Source organism: Staurois parvus, unplaced genomic scaffold (assembly GCF_062004578.1).
Source record: "Staurois parvus isolate SC_StPar_1 unplaced genomic scaffold, SC_StPar_1.0 ptg000006l, whole genome shotgun sequence".
NCBI lineage: Eukaryota > Metazoa > Chordata > Amphibia > Anura > Ranidae > Staurois > Staurois parvus.
Genome location: NW_028317802.1, coordinates 4,432,104 through 4,448,667, shown reverse-complemented (window position 1 = coordinate 4,448,667; position 16,564 = coordinate 4,432,104).

Below are 16,564 nucleotides of genomic sequence, written 5' to 3'. Positions count from 1 at the left end.
ATCAGTTCTTGAGAAGAGATTTCCAGAAGACAAGGCAATTTTACTTCTTTTCTTGCAGCAAGACTGATAAGAGCACTAAAGTCTACAATGTGAACACAGAGCTATAAAGTAATTTATAGCTAGATGTCCATCAGGTGGTAGAAAGGGATAGGCAAGCCTGAGGTTCCATTCATGAAGGTGGGGGGGTTGTCAAATTCTGTTTCAAATTCAACCAAACTTAACAACAAATTATACTGAAGCCTAAGGTGGGCAAATCTTGGTACAACATTTTGGTATTTTTAAGGCTAATAGGTATGATAGTGTCAAAAAGTGCATAGTAAGCTAAGCAAAGCCATGAGGGACATTTAAAAAGACAAAAAAAAATTAAATACTGTACAGTGGAGAGAGTGTCTTTTTAATGTGCTTTAGCCTGGGTTCACAATGAATACGATTTTGAAATTGTCCAACTTCATTTGAAATCCCATAATTTCAAAGTCCCATGTCTTTGCAACTGCAGGTGTGACTTGTAAGACACCTGTGCGACTTCATGCACAGATGTCTATACAAGTTGCATCCAAAATCACCAAAAGTAGTGCAGGAACTACTTTCAAAATCAGAGACTCCATCGGAGTCATACCAATTTGAACAGTTCCATTGCGACTTGTCATGCGATATGAACTGTCAAATCGCATGACAAGTCGCATCGGTGTGATCAGGGGCTTACAGGGTTTTTATGGACAAAGCCAGTGGCACTGTATTCTGGCATTGCAAATTTTGAATGAGTAGTTTTTCAACTTTTACAATTAAATTAGGTTCACTCAGTAAGGTATAAATGAATCTGTCACAGAATTGCCTCAGACAAAGTTCACTCTCAGACAACACCTACACGTGTGACACATTTTACTCATGAAAGAGTTCCTATTTACTGCCACTTTTTTGTCACAGGTATTTCTTAACCCCTTAGCGCTGGCGCCTCCCAGCCCGTTAAGGGTTTCAGAAGCCAGGAGGCGGGGCAGGGTTTTAGGGTCATGTGACCGCAGTGATTCGCCGTCACGGTGGTCACATGATCTGGAAAGGTCCCAATCGAAAGAGGAGATCGGGACCTTTCCGTGAGTACCGGACATGTGTGCTGGGAGCGTGCAGGGCGCGCGCTCTCAGCACATATGTTTTTCTTAATTGCAACAAATGTGCGTCTGCTCAACGTCTAGGCCCAGACGCCGGGAGGCCGCACATTTGTGTGCGGCCGGCGTGAAGAGGTTAATGTATTTGCTGCAGCATGGCACTGGACGAACTGTTGAACAACTGTCATACATTTAGCGCAAGACTATTACTCATCTTTATTCGCCACAGAGGATTGAGATGCAGTATGCTGCATTGCAACATGCTGCACTAAAAAAGTACAACACGTTCTACTATTTTTAAGGCACACCATTGAAGTGGTTTGAACTAATGATGAACCAAACACACCTGGGTTTGGTTCCAGAAGGACTTAGTGAAAATTAATAGAGTCTGGGTGTCAAAACCGAACTCCATTGAAGCCAATGAGAGCCGAATGCTAATCAGTTCTGGACATTTTCAAGGCTAATAGGCAAGGGATTGTCAAAAAATAGCATAGGAGATCAGCACTATGTAGAAAAATTCTAGGACATGCAGGTGTCACAAATGAAGCAGTTGGCATGCAAGTGTGATCTCCTAAGGTGGCCAGAAACTCTTATGGATTAACAAAGGATCCTCCGGAAGCCAGAGTACTCCATGAACGACTACACTACTAGGTTGAGTACATGTGCCAGGAAACATACATGTGCAATTTTTGAGGGTCAATGAATGCAGGTAACCAATGGCTACAGGGATGACCATGTAGCTGTATTTTTGAAACTTGAATCAGCCCGAGTATGATTACAGTAAAGTTTAATAATGCACACAGCACCTATCCAACACCAACAGAACATAAACAAACCAAAATTGAAAAATAAACATGACAGTAAAGCAAAACTAAGTCAAAAACCAAACTATAATACACTATAATACTACAAATTTAGGGAAGCTGACATAAACAGGGCATGAGCAGGACTGGGACTGGGAACATAAGGAGCAGAGATGGGGTAACAGGATACAGGGTACTGGATACAAGTTATAGGATAAGGCAGGAAACAGCAAGCTGGTACATGGCCAACAGGCAAAACACTGAAGCAAAAATGCAAATGAAAGGAGCCATTATATACAATACATGCCTAGAAGCCAGCATCAAATGGAGCGTAGATTCTGGAATCTACTGGCTGCTGTGAGACAGCTGCTGGTGGTCACCAGAACTGTGCCCTTCAGTTCCAGGAGCCACACTACCACCAGCAGGTGATCCAGATCCTGACATTCGGACTGCTAGCAGATTACTGTATCACACAAGATTGCCTGGCTGAAGATGGAGTGGATCTGGCCACTGCTCATTCTGGGTATAGATAGCTGGAAGCAGCTGTGGCCAAGAGTGGCTCCTGACTCTGAAGCATAAAGCATTGCAGCTTTTAGCCTGGGACATTGAATATACTCTGGGACACTTAGAAGGGACTTCTGGTTCTAAATAGTTGAAGGAACATGTCAGTGGGAAAGATGGGTACAGGTGCCTGTGTTTTGTCCATTAGACAAGACACGTTACCACCATCAGCTCTAGATCTTGTGTCTGTGGTCATATGTACCTTGACACTAACAGCTTGGTCCAGGGACACAGAAAAGTGACATTTTACATAGTGGAAGAGAGCAGGAAAGCCTCATGGACAACATAATAGTAGCTGGGTTCCTGCCACTGTGGTGAAGCACAGCACAGGAAGAAATTGGAACTTGAAGAGTGCATAAGATTTCACTATACATAAGTTGCTGCTGATGGTTGCAAAGAGATTAAGGTGACACAGGTGAATACATTTCCACATGGCACATTGCACGTGTGTTTGGAGGAAGACATTTATGGACAAACACTAAGGAAACTTTGGATAAAGATTCCCAATGGACACACTGTTTAAATGATTGGACTCTGTGTTGTGTTTTGTTTTTATTTTATTAATGTATTGATATACAGTGTTTAGCACATTTTGCTATTTATTCACAACTACTGGACTACTATTTTTTGCACATCTGATATATGTTTAATGAAAGAATTCTGGTATAATGACCTTAGCTTCTAGCGCCTATACTTTCAAGCGCTGATTTTTTTTTTATATATATATAGAAATGGCATATTCTAAGTTTCAGAAACCTCTTGTGAAACATCCCTAACTGTTACTAGAGGCAGCAGGGGAGGCAGATAATGTAGTCTTTTGAAGCAGGGGGGAATGCAAAAAGTGGGATATGAGGAAGGAGAAAAGTGTGGCTCTTTTGCTGTGGGCTTGTTTCATTAAAGTGCTGTTCCCACAAAACTTTCTGGTGAAGTTGTGTGTCTCCTCATTGGTGTGGTACCCAAATGGCTTGTTCTTTTGCCCCATACCTGAGGGGAAGTGCTGCGAGATGGATTAACATGGCTGCTTCCACCAAACCTCTGCAAGCTGTCCCTGCCCCAGAATAAAACCCCTCCTGCTGTTCCGTATCTCCCTCAGAAGTGGCACCCACCTGTCACCTCATCATCCACCCCTTCCTCCTCACTGGAGCCCATTTGGCAATAAGCTGCAGATACTGGGACATCATTACCTCTTTCTTTTCCCAGCATGATGTCCCCCACTCTCTGCAATCCGCAGCACTTTAATGCAATGTAGTACAGTACAGCATCTAACTCTGCTACACAAACTGTCAGCTCTTCCTGAACTATTCCAACACACACAGATGAATGGCTGCTGGGAATCCATCTTTTTTTAATGAGGGGGATGGCACCAGACATTATTGGCCCTTGCAAACTAGCTGAACTATGTTTAAAGGTCAGGTAGTGCATTATGATTACAAAAAAATTGGTCTGGAGAAATTTCCTCATTAATTTGACAGGATGAGCTGTTGCATGGTTGTGAAAAACCCAAACTTCATCCTCAGTGGTGTTACAAAATTGGTCTCAGACTCTCCAATTTCTGATGGAACTTACTTCTGCTCTGATTAAAATATTTACAGACTTTAAAGGATTTTAATCCATCTATGGGCAGGCTGGTTGCACCCAAGTCGATCCATTGACCAACTTGGGTACAACCAGACTGTTGGATTTTTTACATGTGATTACTACCAGTGGCTATAGCAGCTAGCAGTAATCATAGGAAAAAGGCAGAAAAAAAGCAAGTGGTCCATCGAGTCTGGCCATTTTCATTGTGTTCTTCAGGCAGGGAAGGCTTCCTGTTGGCAGAACACAATAGTGCTGCAGGAGATATTCCTACCTCCTGGTAGGTTTATCCCCCGAAGATGTGCATGTGCACAAAACACATTCAGAGGGGTCTTATGTCATGCTGCCGTTTCTGGGATTCGGATCGGCGGTCATCTTAGTAATTCCGGACTGACTGTTTGTTATTACCACTTGGTCACATTTTTAACAATTTGAATTGGCAATTTTATTAATAAAATACTACACCATATACCTTTAACTGGGCTCCGTAGTGTGAGTTCTCCTTTATTCAGGGAACCAGGTTGGCAGCCAGAAGCGTAAATGCTGAGGAGATTATGTAGCATATGCAACATCAGCTATAATCCATACTATTATGTTGTAGCCCTCTGATGAGTGCATTAGGGGGAAGAATTGCACATTGTTGGTGACAAAGTGGAGAGGTCTTTTCCTGCACTTGGAGACTTTTTGTACTTCTCATCTGGAGAGATTTGATGTACTTTTCATCTGGATATTTACATTATTATTTGGACACTTATATATGCACAGCATTTTTTGATTGATTTGTTTATGTGGTTACTGCATTGTATAGTATATTAACCATTTATACACTGTACTAAGCTGAATTTGGGATATTCACTTTTATGATACAAATTGGATGTATTTATTTTTAATGCTGATACACTGTTTATTTTTTTATTATACTCCCACAGTTCGGTGGGTGTGTCACCTTTATTGGTGACAGCTGCTTTTTCTCAGAGCGCTCACTTAAATCTTTTCTTTATATACTGTATATTCACCTGCTAATACCCCTTGGTCCACAGATTGTTTTGGCTTTTTGGTTTTCATCAAATGTATGATTATCATCATATGCTCAGTCTGAATTGCACAGACTTGAGGTAGGCTTTGAATGTTTCAAAATAAAATTTGCTTAACATAAAAAAAAACCTCACACAGTAAATGTTCCAGAAAACAAGAATGGAAAGTTAGTAAACATTATAGAATCTTTTATAAGAGTTCTAATTGAATAGAAGTAAAGGGTTTGCTAATTGACCTCTGAAACACGAGTAGAAAAATAAATTTACTGATGCATGACAATGCTAATTAACCTTTGTGCTTCTAATGAATTCTAGTAAAAACACACAGTAAGCAAAAAGTTGCGCGTTCAATGTAATCATTTTTTTTTTTTTGACTGACACACTGGTTCCCAGCACATTGTAAATTTTAACTATCGTTTAATACATGTTAGATAGCTGCATAGTTGCAGCTTGTGTAAATAAACGGAATGCATAGTGATCACATGGGAGCTTGACTTGGATTTAGAGGGAGCAGATATGGAGCTTCATCTGTGTGAAACAAAGGTGAAATTAAATGATAGTTCTTTAAGCTTGGCCTAGATTATATTAGAATTAATTCTTCCTATTAGTTTAGGATTTTAGGACAGGCTGGTTTGTATGTTTGCAAACCTTGGAGGAATGCATTTGAAAGCAGTTCCTTGTCAGTAAGTTGCACAAACAATGGAGTCTACACTGAAATAAAGATGCTTTAGACCGAGGAAGGCATCCTATGAAACTACAAATCCCATGAGGCATTGCAAGATTCACACAGTCATAGGAATGACTCCAAGAGCAAGAGGCATGATGGGATTTGTATTTTGTACACAGATGTATGTTCTCTTCAGAGTGTGTCAGCTGGCCAATGTTTGCATTTACTGGAAACTCACTGGAAGTCCACATTACATCTGCAGTCTTTTCTGAAGTACCCGACATTGCCTCCAATACTTATTTCATAGCTCCTACTGCTACTATTGTAAACATTCTGTGCTCCCTAGAGCCATAAATTTCAGCTTAGACATTTAATTGGGAACAGCTAAAGTTAAGGATGGAAGGTTTTGTTACATTATGCCATGCCCGTCTTGTGCCATTTAAAAGCTGTTTTTTAAAGTGGAACTCAAGTTTCCATAATAATCCCATTGACAGAAAGGTTCAAATGTAAAGCTGATGTTTTGGCAGATATAAAAGGCATAAATCCATGCAGCTCTGTAATCATCAATATATCAGCAACTGTATCTTTCAGTAGATCTTTTATAAAAATGGTATGCATAGATATAACGAATATCATATAGCATGACATTTTAAGAAGTGCAGAATGAGAAGTATACATGTAGTAAAACAAAGAAAATGCATTCTACTTTCAGCAATGCCACACTGCATTACATTAAAGTGTTAGTATAATGTTGAGCATCCTTGCAATGATAGAAAAAAAACACCAGCTGCCCTTGCCTTTCAAATATCAATAGAAGCTATAATGTATTGGTGAATATTCTAGTATCCACAGTAACAACAGTAAAGTGAAAGGGTAAAAAGGAACAAAAACAATAACAAACCAAGAAGGAGAAATGTCATACAAACGCTTTGCAGGGGAAATGCTTTGTCAGGATTTATCATTGATATTACAATTTGCATTGTTAACCTGAGATAAAAAAAAAAAATATAGGAATGGGATTTTAGTAGTACTACATAATATAATTTATATAAAGGTACATACATAACTATTGTATAAAAAATATATAAAAAAGTATAACATTTTATTATGGAATCATTAAAGCATCATTAAAAAGAATTTGGAATCAGCACATGTACATATAGTCATCAAGTGTTGACACCTCCTACTCTCAGATCTCTATTGCCTCCATTCCATATTATCTTTGGTAGCCATCAGCTATATATTAATGCATGTATTTTCTAATGAAAGCCATGGTCCTTTCCTCACTGTAGTATTACATTTGAGTATCTCTTCAACATAAAGTTTATTAATGCTGTTGGCCACCAAAGGTATTATGGAAGGCAGGCAATAGTGAGTTGAGACTAGGAGGTGTCAGAACTTGATGCTTATATGTATGTGAGCTGATGCCAATATGTATAAATGGTATTTTAATAATCATGTAATGCAATGCTATAATTTTAGAAAGATTTTCTTCTTAAGGTCTCTATTAACTGATGTAGGTACAGAGTTCTAGCTTCTTGGTCTATGTTCCCCGTTCCTCCAATGTAATGTGTATAAGGTTTAACGAAACTTACTATGCACTATAGAAATCCTCATATTTCTTATTTTTAAGGCTACTATTCTCTCCAGGAGAACAATGGGGTTGATTTATTAAAATTGGAGAGTGCAAAATCTGGTGCAGCTCTGCACTGAAACCAATCAGCTTACAGATTTTATTGTCAAAGTCAAATTTTGCACTCTCCAGTTTTAGAAAATCAACCCCACTGTTTGTTAGGATCTCTCACCACACCAGAAAGAAGAGATATATTAGTAGTATGCCATCTTTTGCACTGTTAACATGGGAGATAATTGACCAATAAGGGGGACTTATGTGGGTAAAGGCACCGTGTTGATCTGTTGAGGCCCCCAGAAGAACTTTATGAGCTTAGGTGGCTGATACTTCACCAATGTCCTCTTGGGCATGCTTTTGATGTAAAGCATTTAAGTTGACTCAGTAAAAACCCTCAATGTCACTGTAGCATCGCAAATGTAGTTGGGGAGCAGTGCTCTTTTCTCACATGACCATCCTGGCTGCTGTTCAAACACATCCCCTCCCCTCCCCTTAAATTTATTTTTTAAATGTAAGCATTGTAAGAACCCGAACTTAACTTTGTATCAGCCTATTGCAGTCTACTGTATAACAGAGCCCAGCTTAGGGAAGGGATAAGCAGCACAAGATTCCAATCAGGTGTGTTTCAGTAAAAGAAGCATGTTGATAGGAGGAAAGGGTAGGGTGAGAGATGAGCTTATCGATGTAGTGCTTCTCCTTGCACTATCCAGTGACAAGGTGGGCATGAGGAGGAGGCCTGTCAGTGAAACTGAAGCTGTGGCAGCGTAAAATGAGGTCTCTTTCCATGCCAATCAGGACACAGCTGTGTACCAGGGCTGTGTAAGTCTTAGGACTGAATAGACAGAAGTACAAATCCTTTAGTAGGTAAAACAAATTTTATATATGTATTTCAAATGTGTATTTAGCTGTTTTCTTTGGGTTCAGCTTTTTCTGAAATGATTACGTCCAGTACTGTCCCACACAGAATGTCCTCTCGGAGGTCCAGCAGCACTGATTTTCCAGATTAAATGATGCCCCTGGTGGAGCATTATCAATTCAGCCTGGGTTCAAAGGAGAACGCAGCAAAGAGCAGTGCTATGTCATTATACGGTGCCACTCTCTGCACTCTTGGATGAGAAAGAGGAGCGATGATATCACTTGAACTCACAAAAGACCTATCGAATGAAGGGGAGCTTTCAAAGGTCGGTGACAGGGAGATGGCTGCAGTTGGGGTTACTTACCAATCTAGTGTTGGACTTTAAAGATAAATGCTGGGGCTGCTGAGATTACATTCAAGATGGCAGCGCACAGCAGCCATCTCAGGGATTTTGGATGTGTATACAAAAGAGGCTTTTACTAGTAAATATCATGCTTACAATATGTTAAATGCACATATACCTGTAATCTTATGGATTTTTTTTTTAAAGATTGGTCTGGTGAGCGGGTTTCTATAGGCAATGTAAAGGAAGGTGTCCATCTCTGAACTAGGCAAAGTGGGAGCATTCCCTAATGTGGTATGATATCAGTAAAGAAACAATGGCATTTTCTCTCATTCAAGTTCTTCTAACTGTGGATTGTCCCAGTAAGAAGAATAATCATTGAAGTATATTTCTATGAATTAGTGGTCTTTTTATTAGTCATATTACAACAGAATCAAATGTTTTAGATTTGCATATATGCTAGGTAGCTTTAATAGAACTTTAAACTTTACAATTTCCTGTTGTTGATGTGTAGAAACTGTGCTAACTAGCTTCAAAACAAGACGATTATATACTGTAAGTCATAATGTGCAGATTTTAGGAGGAACAGGTACCTTTTTCTTCAATAAATTACAGTGAAGGATCTCTTGTTAGGATGCTTGACATAGTACTGTATATTAAAATGGTATTGTGATGATAATAATATGATCTTATGAAGATATTCAAATGATCTCTACATTTGTGTACTTTTAGAGATCTCTGATATTAGATCAAAGAGAAGTGAGGATATGCACAGCGCTCAGCATAAATGAGTACACTCCAACAGATTTGTCAGAAAACCTTTATTTTCCTGTCAGAAACAACTTTTTCTATGGGACACTATACTACAAAATACTCCCACAAATGTGAGCCATTGATTGCAAACAAGATTTGTTAATTTGCACACACAAAAAAGTATTTTTCCTAACAAATTCATTAAAGACCCATGCTGAAAAACAGAAGACTACTGGGACTCTCTACTTTGGAGTGATGGGACCAAGATAAATGTTTTTTGAACTGATGGCTTCAAAATTGTATAGCGTTGAAAAGGTGAGAAGTACAAAGAAAAATGCATGGTGCATACAGTGAAACATGGTGGTGACAGTGTCCCTCTGTGGGGCTGCATACAGTAAGTGCTGCTGGTGTTGGGAAGCTGCCTTTCATTCATGGTATCATGTATTCAAAAATGTACTGCTCTATATTCAAAGAGAAGCTGCTACCATCACTCTGCACCCTTGGTCATTGTGCATTTTTCTAATATGACAATGATCCAAAACACACATTTAAGGCCACTATTTAATTTCTGAAGAAGAACAGGGTGAAAATGATTCAGTGGCCAAGCATGTCTCCTGATTTGAACCCAATTGAACACCTATGCGGAATTCTGAAGAGACAAGTTGAGCACCACTCTCCATCCAGCATCCAGGCTCTAAAAGAGGTCATTCTTGAAGAATGGAAAAAGATAGATGTTGCAATATGTCGCCAACTTATTAATTCCATGCCTGGAAGACTTGGTGCTGTCCTTTCAAATCATGGTGGTCATACAAAATACTAGATGTAGTAATTTTTGTTGTGGGGTGTATTAATTTTTGCATCAACTAATTTGAGTAAAATTGAATATTTTGTAATCTAAGTTATATTATTAACCTTACTTTTATGTAATGAGCTAAAGAAATGTTCTATAAAACTCAGTTTTGTCAAAATTTTGGAAATTGTTTTTGTGTGCATTGAGATATTGATTAAAATCTTACTTTACAAAAGGGGTGTACTCATTTACGCTGAGCACTGTATCATACAATGGAAGGAGCATATGACCACCTAGAATCCTATATTATCCAGTGTATCTGGGAAGATGTCCGAGATGACAGTCTAATACAACATAGATACCTTTTTTTTAAACTTAGGCTCAATGATAAATATCTCCTTATATTTACAAGTATGGTTGTCCTCAATTACCTACTGTAGGTTATATAAAATTATAAAACAATTTAAAAGCACTTTTTATTTTTACAATGTAAAACATTGTTAAACACAACTGTAGATCCCTGCATGTATTACATACTGTATATGCAAACTCCTTCAATATATTTTGTTGCCTAAAACCATCACAACACAGAACCTTTTTTAAACATATAAATTACAGTATGTTTGTGTTATTATTATTATTATTATTATACAGGACTTCTATAGCGCCGACAGTTTGCTCAGCGCTTTACATTATGGAGGGACACAGTACAGTAACAATACAGTTCAATTGTCAGAGAGCCCTGCTCCTTGGAGCTTACAATCTCAGAACTACTGGAATACATTTCAAATATACTAGGATGAATATTCAGGCTCTCAGCCATTAGTATGGTGCTCCTTCTCCATCAAAGCTCTTGGATTTTATGCAAAGCACCTACTGGAGGTCTTTTTTTGTACATGAGAGCAGTCTAACCTAAATCACTGTGCTCCAGTTGATATATCCTACCCCGCACTGTAAAAGTAACTCCACTTTGGATCCAAAGTGTCCAACAAATTCTCTCTTGATCCCATAGCTTATTGAGCTTATTGTTTTCTCTGTACCCAAATGTATTAATAATCAAATTGTATTTTTGTAAATATATGAATTGTGCTGCTATTCTACTATATAGTGTTAGATGGAAAAAAACACTCATACATTTACTGTATATTGTAAAATGTGCTCTGTTCAGGGTATCTTGATTCCAGTGAAGGATTGCAAACTTCTAGAATAAGGGTTGGGTTTATTTACAAATAGGGATATAAATACATTATAGTTACAAATAAGGAAAATGGGTACAACAATGGAGAGGGAGATGGACAGGGGATGGAGAGAGGTCCATCTGCTATCATGCAAACATCCTCACTGACTCTTACACACACCAAGGCCTCTCCTCCATTCTTGACACACCCTCAAAATGGGTCCCAAAAAATCATGCCCTGGATCCTTTGTGGAAGATATCTTGAACCAAAAATCACATATGTTCATTCCTCTCCAAGGCTCAACTTTGAGTTTCCTTTGAGCAGGTGATGACACAGGGTGTCCATCCAATCCATCATCCTTCAGGCCCCATGATGGTCAGGTGTGTGTGTATGGGGGGGGGGGCAATTGAATAGCCTCAGAAGTCCTACTGATCAGATGATAATGACCTTGTACATTCATCCAGCCCTGTTTACTGCAGGCTGGCTTTGTAAATTGTCATCTGCCTCAAATCAAAGTCCTTTCAAAGCCATATTTATCAAGCCATAATGTTCTCATGTCCCATCTGCCTTAATACCATTTTTTTTTTTTTCAAATATTACATATCTGAATAAAGCATGACAAACAATACTCTGTATACAATTAGACATTAAAATATTACACAGTAGGAGGAATAAACTAGGAGAGAATCTAATACTTATAGTTTTGCAATGTCAATGTGACTTAAAGGATTCACCTTCTCAGAAAACATGAAAAGGGGAACCAACACTGTATAGCCTCTCCAACCCCCCCCCCCCCCATCCCATCTCTATTGTACTTACCTCTGTAGGTAGGTGATGAGCTGTCAGTGCCCACGCAACTGGTGCAGCTAACAAGAGATTTTAAATACCTGCAGGGTTTTTGGCACTGCCCACTCAGATTTGTTTTGGTGTGTCCCAGAAGCTCTGCAGAAAGAGAGGGGATTTCAAAGAGAAGCCTTGCAGAAAGAGAGTGGGGATTTCAAATGCCTGGAATGCTGAACCAGCTGCATGGGCAGTGACAGCTAATCACCCATGGAGATAAGGGCAGTGAGGACTGGAGAGGGTGTGGAGGATATACAGTGTTAATTCACCTTTTCATTTTTTCTGAAAAGGGGAACTTACACGTTAAATGGTATGTATAACCATTTTGTTTAAAGTTTGGATAGAGGACTGAGGGATTAATCTCAGTTTATTTTTTCTGTCTGTAGGACCAATTTGATTTTACTTCCTATCCCTGAGATGCAACAGGAAGTACAATTTACTTTGACCTCCTGTCCTGGTGACAAATGAGAATTTTAGATTTCAAATAATTTTTCTGTCTTGGCAAAAATGTCCATATTTTCTCTGTATATGAAATGTGTATTATGATTGGGTGTAGATTGTAAAGTTAATGTGAATTCATGGCTATGCCATTATAAACATGGGCATTATGTCTCTACACCTTCTCTACACTCTCCTTTACTTTATATAACTGCTGTCCCTTTTGCTAGCTCTACTCTGTCATCACAGATTCACATCTGGTAATCTTTTTGGATCCTTCCTTTCATTTAATATGTGAGATTGTTAGCAAAATATACAGGACTCCCTATGCCTAGTGGAAACTGTGTTGAAGTGTCATTGTCTTACAACCGCATTACACCTTATTTGTCTTATCAAAACAGGTTCTCACCCATGCATTTCTTGGTCCTTTGGAGTTTAGCAACAAAAAATTTAAAAAGTTCTAATAATAGTTATATACTTGACCTCTGCTCTGAATAAAACAGAGGTTTTCTTAAAATATGGATAAAATTAAATTCCTAATACAATGTAAAACTATATTTCTTTAATGATCACTATTAAAGCACTGAGCACACTGTTGGTGCTATATAAATCCTGTATAATAATAATAATAATAATTGTAAAAATGGTACAAAAACCAAAAGGTATACAAACAGGTATCTGAGCTTTTAAAGATCATAGATTTGCCTGTGTTCACATGATTCCCATTCACTCCAACATAATTCAATTTTTTTTTGTCTGGCAGGGTAAATATATTTTCTTTTTTTATTCAGATACAGATATAATATATTTTTCTTTTTTGTGGAGTGATTCCCATAGGAAAACTGCAAAAAAAAAAAGAGTTTAAGATATGTACGTGAATGAGAACACAAATAATTTGTAGCTGCAAAACAGTCAGGAAATTCAATAAAGCATGTAATATACTTTTCTAACACTAGTTTCCATTAAAACTACCTGCACCTAATTCATGCAAGCATTTGCACCAGTTTCAGCAGCATTACCAATAAGATCAGGGCAACAAATTCAGTTAGTTTTAACTACTTCCATTTTAAGAACTTGTAGTTATCGGAGCAAAAGATTCTTAAATAATTATTATGGTTAGAGACATTCACATCAGTGGCTATCGGTGCAACCTCAGTGCTCTCTGGGGAAGGGGGGGGGGGGGGGCTGGCCTGGTCAGAGCTTGTCTGAATGCGGTCTGGGGAGAATACACAAACTTGACTACACATCTAATGTTTTTAATATTGTGGAAATTCAATTGTTGATATTCTTTGTTTGAGCTCCATCATAATAAGCTGTGAGTATTGTATTTCTGACACTTATACAGCAATATTGTCTATAACTGTCAATATAATTATTGTATTGTATTTATGTAATACATATGTTTCAATCTTTAGAGGCCATATGTCTCATGCACATATGAGTCTTGACCCTAAAGAAGGAATAGACTTACTCTGAAATGCAGTGGATGCTATTTAGGAACTCTGTTATGTCGACATAATTTTGTACGGTGCCACTGTATTTATTTAAAATTTAAAAATTTTTTTACCCATTTTGGTGATGCCTTTAAAGTCCCATCTAGGGACTGACCAGATCAATATCCCAGGAGTTTAATTGACTTGATGCTGTATTCTGAATAAAAAGTGTTTCTTTAATTTTTTTTGAGCAGTGTGTGTATATATATATATATATATATATATATATATATTTTTTTTTTTTTTTTGGGGGGGTTTTTTTAGGGGAAGTGTGTGGAGTGGTAGAGCTGTAGTAGCAATTGTTGGTGATGTTGGTGTCCACGGGTCATACAGAATGTATGTATATATATATATATATATATATTTTTTTTTTTTTTTTTTTTTTTTCTTTTTTGGGGAAGTGTGTGGAGTGGTAGAGCTGTAGTAGCAATTGTTGGTGATGTTGGTGTCCATGGGTCATACAGAATCAATATTTAGTAATGGAGTCAATCAGTTGCATAATTATACTTTTCAAAAATGAGTGCCCCCAATTGCCAAGCTTGAAAGAATGTCTTCAGGCAAACAGCTCAGTGCACACCAGGCACCACATCACTAAATATAATGTTTCAGCCCATCTTATAAATTCACTTTAGTACTATATGTTCCCCTAGTGCCTATCCCCTCTTCCCGCTGGGAATGCAATAGAAGTGACGGTTGATTGAGCCTGAAACAGTACGGTCACTGGCTGGATCTCTATTGAATCCATTGCCCTTGTAACTGCATCCTTTTAGCTTTACCAGAGAATTATTATTAATATTCTTCTTTTTTTTTTGTTAAAGAGTAAGCTTTGCTGCCAGGAAACAAAAAGAAGCTACGGCCTGCCAGTCCCGTTCACAATCAGTTTAGTAAATATACAAACACTCTGATAAAAAGTAATAATACCTAATAATTTTTTTACTGCATTTTTAAAAACAGAAACAATAGTGAGAGAACATGGAACAGTACAGTGGAGGTTATAAAATTTCTAGTTGCTATGAGTTTCTGCACTTTTCCAATCATTTAATTCTTTATTGCCTTAATATTTTTTTTGTTTACAAACGATTTTATTGTACATAAGTAGACAGTAAAACAACAGCACAGTATGAAAGTGATATTGTCAACAAAAATATGGCACATTTGAAATGTACAATACAAAGTATATTAACATAAAAAAGAAGATAGAGGAAGAAAGAAAGTTATGAGTGCATGAGATACATAAATGATAAAATAGATTGAGTGATACATCTATCAACAATATATGTCAGCCATTCTTTACCGGGGATGTTGTCAATCATGCAATAAATGTCTACAATCCTTCCATGACTCCCATTTTTTATCGTATAAGTGCATCTTATCCAGTAGTGTATAATGAATACGTTCCATAAGCATTACAGCGTCAATTCTGTGTAAAACGGAGTCCAAGGGTACAACATTAGACCGCCAATGCAGGGCAATGGACCATAAAGTGGCAATACATAATGTATGTAGCAATCTCAGAGTGGCATCAGGGACCCCTGGGATATGAACCCCCAATAAACAGGTCTGTATGGACAATTGTATCGGGTTGCCCGATAGTGAGGTAGCCACCTCAGATATCTTACGCCAGATCAAAGATATGTTCGGGCAATCCCAAAACATATGGACCAAAGTACCTGTGCGGCCACAACCCCGGAAACATAAAGGGGATGTTTGTGGAAACATTGTATGTAGTCTGGACGGAGTATAATACCATCTGGTTAAAACTTTAAGGGCCGTCTCACGAACCGAAAGAGATCTAGAGCTCTTGCATATATTATCCACCATGGAGTCCCAATCCTCATCCGAAAAAGTGATACCACAATCCTCCTCCCACCTCTGCCTGTACATAGGGGGAGCATGAAAAAGACAGATCAAAAATTGGTGATAAAGATCTGAAATAAGACCCTTACCTCTAGGAGAGTCACGGCTGACACGCTCAAAAAAAGAGATCGGAGAAGACGGGGTAAGGCCAAAGTGCGCATTAAAAAAGTGCCTAATCTGTCTATAACGAAGGTACTCACGAAGAGGAACATCAAATAGCACGCGCAGCATATCGAAGGTAATATAAGATCCTCCTCTTTGGAAATCAGATAATCTGATAAAGGATCGATCATACCACCAACGAAACATGTGAGGGGAAGAAAAGGCTACAACAAAAGTAGGATCACCAAAAAATGAAACACCTGGGGGAATATGAGAGACTAAACTCAGCTTAGCCTTGTATTTGGACCAAAGTGTCAGCGAGTGGGTGACTATAGAGTTATGAAAAGTAAGCGATCGAGGGGAGATTTTAGACCACAAAATTCCCGGTAAATAAAAAGGACGTATCGACTGAGACTCAAACTTGATCCACGGGATTTGAGAGTTAATAGTAGCCCATTGTGAAAATTGCGCAAAACGAGCCGAGAGGTAATATAGCCAAAAGTTAGGAAGACCAAGACCTCCCGTCCGTTGTGAACGATACAAA